Raw genomic sequence first — 6,865 nt, forward strand, 5'->3', positions numbered from 1 at the left:
TTGTGAAAACCTATACTACAGCAAACTGGAGAATAAAAAATAAATGACTACCTTTCTTGACATAAGACCACCAAAATTGAAGCAAGAGGACATTAAAACTTAAACATTACCTATAACAAGCAATGAGGTTGAGACAATTATAATGAACCTCTGAACAAAGAAAAGCCCAGGTCCTGATAGTTTTACTGGTGAATTCTACCATACCTTTTAAGGAGTAACACCCATGCTCCTCAAACTATTCCATAAAATACAGAAGAAAAGAATACTATAAAACTCATTCCAGGAAGGCAGTATTACTCTAATACCAAAACACATAAGGATGCATCAAAAAACGACAGTTATACGCCAATATTTCTGATGAACATATGATGGACATAGAAATCCCCAATAAAATACCTGCTAACAGAATCCAACAACACATTAAAAAATCAGACAATATGATCAAGTAGGTTTCATTCCAAGGTGCAAGGATGGTGCAACATATGCAAATCAATAAATGTAATACAATACACACAAATATAATCAAGGAACAAACCACATCATCATCTCAATAGATACAGAGAAGCCTTCAACAAAATTCAACATCTTATAATGATAAGAGCTATGAAGAAACCAGGAATATGAGCAACATTCCTCACATTATAAAGGTTATATTTGATAAACTAAGAGTCAACATCATACTAAATACAGAAATTTCCTCTAAAATCAGGAACTAAGCAAGGTTATCCACTCTTCCACTCTTATACAATGTAATACTGGAATTCTTAGCCAGAGCAATAAGGCAGGAGAAAGAAATAAAAGAGATTCAAACAGGGAAGAAAAAGTCAAATAATCCCTATTTGCTAATGGTATGTTTTTATACCTGAAAGACTCTAAAACCTCTACCAAAATATTCTTAAAAATCATAAACATGTTCAACAAAGTAAAAGTGTACAAAATCAATACATAAAAATCAGAAGTGCTTTTATACACAATGAAAAATCTGATAAAGAATACCATTTAAAATAACTTCACAAAATTAAAACACCTAGGAATAAATTTTATGAGTAAGGTGAAATTTCTATAAATCAATTATAAATCACTAAATAATGAAGCATTAGAACATGGAAGGCTATGTTCAGGGATGGGCAGAATCAATATCGTAAGATTGGCTATACTACAAAAATATATATATGCACAATGTAATCTCTATCAAAATTTCAATGACATTCATCACCAAGATAAAAAAAATTAATTCTTAAGTTGATATGGAAACACAAACGATCTTGAATAGCCAAATAAATTCTGAGCAAAAAGAGCAACACCGGAGGAGTATCACAATACCTGATTTCAAAATATGCTACCGAGCCATAACAATGAAAACAGTATGGTACTTGCACAAAAACAGAATCAAAGACAAATGAAATGGAATAGAAAACCTAGACACAAATCCACAAAGCTACATTCATGTGTATTTTTAACAAAGGAGCCCAAAACATGCATTGGTGAAGACAGCCTCTTCAACAAATAGTGTTGGGAAACCTGGATATCCATCTGTAGTAGATTGAAACTAGATCCCAGTCTTTCACTCTGTACTAGTGTAATTCAAAGTGGACTAAAGATCTAAAAGTAAGATATGAACCTGTGAAATTACTCCAAGAAAAAGTTGAAAATACAATGGAACATCTAGACATGAGCAATGACATCTTGAGCAGAACTCCAAAACATCTTGATGAGATTAATAACCAGAATATACAGGGAACTCAAAAAAATCAAGTCTCCAAAGAATAAACAACCCAATAAATACAGGAAGTAATCTCAACATCCTTGGCCATAAAGGAAATGCAGATTAAAATTACATTGAACTTTCACATAACTCCAGTCAGAATGGCTATCATCTATAACAGAAGGTAGTGAGAAAATCAAAGAGAATGTCTGAGAGTGAAGAATATTGAAACACTTTGCATCTGTTTACGAAAATAATATATTGCAATGTCCTGTAAGTTTTGAACAGGACAGAAGGGTGATAGAGAAAGAGCAAGTAACAGAAAGGGTTAATCTGACTAAAGCATAATATATACAGGTCTGAAATACTGAGGCAAAATCCCCAAGAAAAATCAATATACACTTAAAAACAAAGGACAGGAAGGAAAAACAGGTCTTTTGCAGGGGTGGGTACCAGCGGAAGGGTATGAGCATAGGGAAAGTATGAATTGTTGTGAATATGGTGGATGTATTTTGTTTTCATGTATGAAAACAGAATATTTAAACCTGGTGAAATTGTTCTAAGATGGGGGAGGTGGGGATGAGGGAGAAGGATGGAAGAATTGAATCTAGTTAACATAGATTGTAAGCACATATGTAAATGTCACACTGTATCTCCAGTGTACAACTACATGTTAATAAAAAAGAATTTCCTTGTGCATCAAACTAAACTTAAAGTCCATACATTAAAAAGTAAGACTGATATGAAACTCTCATAGTTAATATAAGATTATATGAACAGCAAAGTCAGAATATAGAAAACAAAAATCAGTCAATGTTAAAAAATGATTATGAACTTATACTGCTGTGTTGCTCAGTCTGAATAATTGCTTTTCTAACTAACTGATCATTTGTGTTATTACTTTCATTATGTTCCAATAAAAATAAGTTAATTTTTTACCTACATATGTAATATTTCTGACTTTTGTGATTGCCACCACTCTAGAATACCACAAAGTTTAAAAAATCAGCAACTATACTTAGCCATGTTATCCATTTCACGAATATTCATCTTTAGCAAAAAGTTTGCTATTTTACGTTTATCTTCCATTAGAGCTAGTAAAAGTGGTGTGACTCCATCCTGTGAAAACATAAGAATAATTTGTAATTCATAAAATACATGCATCTCAACTGAACTGAAAATCTTATAAAAGACCACATAACCAAAAATATACAATGCAGACAGCTAATGAACAGTAATTTCTCTGCCTCTCACCCCTCTGCTCTTTCACAGTGTCTCCCTTTCCATTTGAAATGCCCCTCCCCTGCCCCGACTTGTCACATGAACTCTAGTCCTCTGTCAAACTCACTTCAAACACTCTTTTTAAAAGAATCTTTACTTCTACAGCATTTATAATGATATTTTTGGAGACTTGAGATTGCTCCTGTCCAAATCCATAGCTTGTTGAATATAAATGGTGAATTTTTTAACTCTATATTCCTAAGCCTCAACAAATAGAAGGTAAAGATTTTGAGTATTTTATTAATGTACTAAATTTTCTCAACCCATATCCTAAAGAATATGTACTTTTCCTGAAGTACTATACCACCACAGAAAGAGTCCATGTTCATCTATTTGATAAATATTAGAATATTCTACATTATAGGTAAAGCATTAAATAAATCCATTTAACATTGTTGAATCCCTAATTGAAAATGTTTTCTGTGGCAAACATTTACATTTGAGGAAATAAGGTTTCATGGGCACAGTATTGACAGATTTCAAATGATTCATCTTTTACCAGGTAATGGAAGAGACCCATTTGATTCTCTTCTATTTATGCTTTCAAGAACCCACATTGCAATGTCAGTTGCTCCTGCACTCAATGGGTCACTAAGGTCTTTTAGTTAAAATACAAATTCTTCAAATAAAATTTGATTTCTTACTACGATTAAAGATTCATATCATATCTGTTAGAGAGCTCAATATAAAAATTTATTCCTATGACCCAGATATACTTCAAATATTTTAAACTCATTTTTATTCTGTTCCATTTAGTTACTGCTTATATTTACTTTTTATGTTAGACAAATGATGCATCAGAAGTGAAAATTTAGTGCTTCATCAATAAAAATTCTAAACCAATTTGTATGGGCTATTTTTTTAAAAATAAGGAAGGACATTCAAGTCACTGACATTGTTAAGGAGTAGTACAATTGTAACTATGATTAACCACATAGGGCTTATAGACATTCTAATAGGAATATAAATCTTTTTTCTTTTATTTTATCATTTTTACACTTACTGACACGTGTACATATTGCTTGTGCCACCTTCCCCCTCCCATCTCCCCCTTTGAAAGGTTTTTAACCTTCCAAACCCTATCCCATTTCTAAGAGATTAATTGGAAATATAGGTCATATTCTTATACATTAATATAATCTTGAAAACCATGAATAATTTTCACTTATAAATTCTATTAGTAGGGGTTGTGTACACAAATACATATAGAAGAAGTTAGGTAACACGAAGAAACACTCAGGAGAGGGCCTGTGTCATTCAATACCCTCTGCCCAGGCACCAAAAAGTCACAGTAGCATAAAGGAGAGTAGTTTAAATTTTTAAGAGCAGTTTGGAATCCACATTTCTGCAGAAGTCTCCAGAAGTTGAAATGGGGCCTCAGTCAAGTTTACAGAAGGAAGCTATATGTCTCATTTATTGGACACATTTGAGTCTTGTACTTTTTATTTTTGTTGTGGGTGTGCTTGCAAATTGTTGTGTTCAAAGCAAGTAGTTTCACATGGAATATTTTCTTTAATATCATGTTTTACCAAAAATCAATTCACAAGATGTAATAAGAAATACAAAACACCTTCCTTAAAAATTTCTCACATTATATTCCATTTGTATTGAAAACTCTCAGACTACTGGTCAATTAATTTGATTCATAGGACAGCAGAAGCTAAATTATTGAAAGGATTCCCATCATTGTTCTTACTAATTGCATGGTTTTCAGTGTTTGCAACTGCTAAACTGATCATTCCAGGGGCCTCTGAACTTAATAGACATACTAAATTCTGCTACCACGCATCTTCAAATGAAAATAAGGTTCATAAATTGCTACTATTATCATTAAGATTAAGAAAATTCTGCTAGGAAACTGAAACTAGATCCATATCTGTCACCCTGTATAAGTATCAACCCAAAGTAGATTAAGGACATACTATAAGATCTGAAACTTTGAAGTTAGTACAGGAAGGAGCAGGGAATAGACAGAAACTAACAGGCATAGGCAATGACTTCTTTGATGTATCTCAAAACGCTCAGCAACTAAGAGAAATGATTGGCAAATGTGACTACATGGAATTAAAAACCATATGCACAAAAGAAATGGTCTAAGAGGCTGAACACAGAATGGGAAAAAAAAAACTTTTCCAGCTATACATGTGACAAGGGATCAATAACCACAATATGGAGGGAATACAAAAAACTAAAATCCCAAAAAGTCAATGACCCAATAAAGAAATGGGCAAAAGAACTGAACAAAGCTTCCTGAAAGGAAGAAATTCAAATAGGTAAAACACATGAAGAAATTCTGGCTTCACAAAATGAGTTATGCAGTGTTCCTTCCATTTCTATTTCGTGGAAAAGTTTAAGGAGAGTTGTTCTTGATAGGGTAGTTGGTGTTTTGTTTCCCTTGGTTTAATTTTGTTTTGTGCCTGTTTTAGGTTTGTAGCTAAGTGTATGTGTATTAGTTTTGTCCCTGGTCTGGGTGTAATTTAGTATTTGCAAACTCACAATAGTAAAACTAATAACAACAAAAAAGCCCCCCAAAAATCAACATGGGGAGATGAACAAACACACAGAAACAAGAAACAGAACTAACAATCGAACAGGCAAACAAACAAAAATATTCCAGGTTCTGGAACCATAGAATTTCAGTCCTAGCTTGAGTTCTGGTGTTACTCCTCCAGCATCCAATCCTGATGTTGGTATTTAAGCAGAAGCTCTGTAGTAGTCATGCCAGGTGGTTGGGTAGAAGAGCTATCATCAAAAACACCACTAACAACAGGTGCTGAAGAGGCTGTGTGGAAAAAGGAACCCTCATACACTGCTCGTGGGAATGCAAGCTATTGCAACCACTCTGGAAAACAATATGGAGACTTCTTAAAAATCTAAACATAGATCTGCCATATGATCCAGCAATCCCACTCCTAAGGATATACCCAAAGGAATGCAACTCAGGTTACTCCAGAGACACCTGCACACCCATGTTTATTGCAGCGCTATTCACAATAGCCAAGTTACGGAAACAGCCAAGATGCTCCACTACTGATGAATGGATCAAGAAAATGTGGTATCTATACACAATGGAATTTTACTCAGCTATGAAGAGTGAAATCTTGTCATTCGCAAGTAAGTGGATGGAACTGGAGAACATCATCCTGAGCGAGGTTAGCCAGATTCAGAAGACCAAAAATCATATGTTCTCCCTCACATGCGGACTTTAGATCTAGGGCAAATGCAGTAATGTTGTTGGACTTGGATCACATGCTAAGGGGAGAGCACAAACAGGAGGAATGGGGTTAAGTAGGAAACCCAAACCTTGAAAATGTCTGATGTCCCTACTGCAGAGGAGCTAATACAGTAACCTTAAAGTGACAAAGCTCAATATGGGCAGGTGACCAGGAAGTAGTGAACAGGTCAGGTAGAGATGAATCAATTTGGGTTGTAATACCCTTGTGCATGCTAGGAATCTCTCTGTATAGCTATCCTTATGTCAACTAGCAAAAACACTTTGTCTTTCTTATGAATGCTGTCTTCTCTTCAAAAATTTGGAGAAAAGGACAGAACAGGTTCTGCCTGGAAGCGAAGGGGGTGGGGGAAGAGGTAGGGGGCAGGGGAAGAAATGACCCAACAATGTTTGTACATATGAATATATGAATAAAAAGAAAAAAAAGAGGACAAAGCAAGAATAAGACTGACAATGAAACTTGAGGATTTGTGATTGGGCATTCTGGAAGAAATTCTGATCCTTTAGGCCATTTCCACGGAGATGAAGAAGGAGGTAACTAAAATAACTTGAGAATGAAGAGGCTCTCATGTTTGTGGAAAGTGTGGTGTTATTTCCATTTGGATGCAAGAGAAGGGTAATTATATCTAGACATTTCTTTTCAGTTC

Source organism: Castor canadensis, chromosome 15 (assembly GCF_047511655.1).
Source record: "Castor canadensis chromosome 15, mCasCan1.hap1v2, whole genome shotgun sequence".
In the NCBI taxonomy this organism is placed as follows: Eukaryota; Metazoa; Chordata; class Mammalia; order Rodentia; family Castoridae; genus Castor; species Castor canadensis.